The 208-nt window shown below is 38.9% G+C and overlaps 1 pseudogene; it reads left to right on the top strand.

The window, feature by feature from the left end:
- The window catches only part of LOC111831163, a 5,871-nt pseudogene that overhangs the window by 5,057 nt on the left and 606 nt on the right, over positions 1-208 (top strand).

Here is a 208-nt window from a genome sequence, read left to right on the forward strand (position 1 = left end):
CCACTCACAAAGCCTTGGCCCATTTTCCCTTTTCTCTTCAAACTTTGCATTTATTACTTGTTGTTATTTCCAAGACTCTTGTATGAGCTTGCATGAGTGTAATTTACAAGACACTTGTGCATGCTCTTGCATGTTTTCTCTTGTCTTCTCTCCTCTCCTTCGTCCTCCCTTCTCTATATAAACTCCATGTATCTCTCATTTACAAAAC

Source organism: Capsella rubella, unplaced genomic scaffold (assembly GCF_000375325.1).
Source record: "Capsella rubella cultivar Monte Gargano unplaced genomic scaffold, Caprub1_0 scaffold_113, whole genome shotgun sequence".
Taxonomy (NCBI): Eukaryota; Viridiplantae; Streptophyta; class Magnoliopsida; order Brassicales; family Brassicaceae; genus Capsella; species Capsella rubella.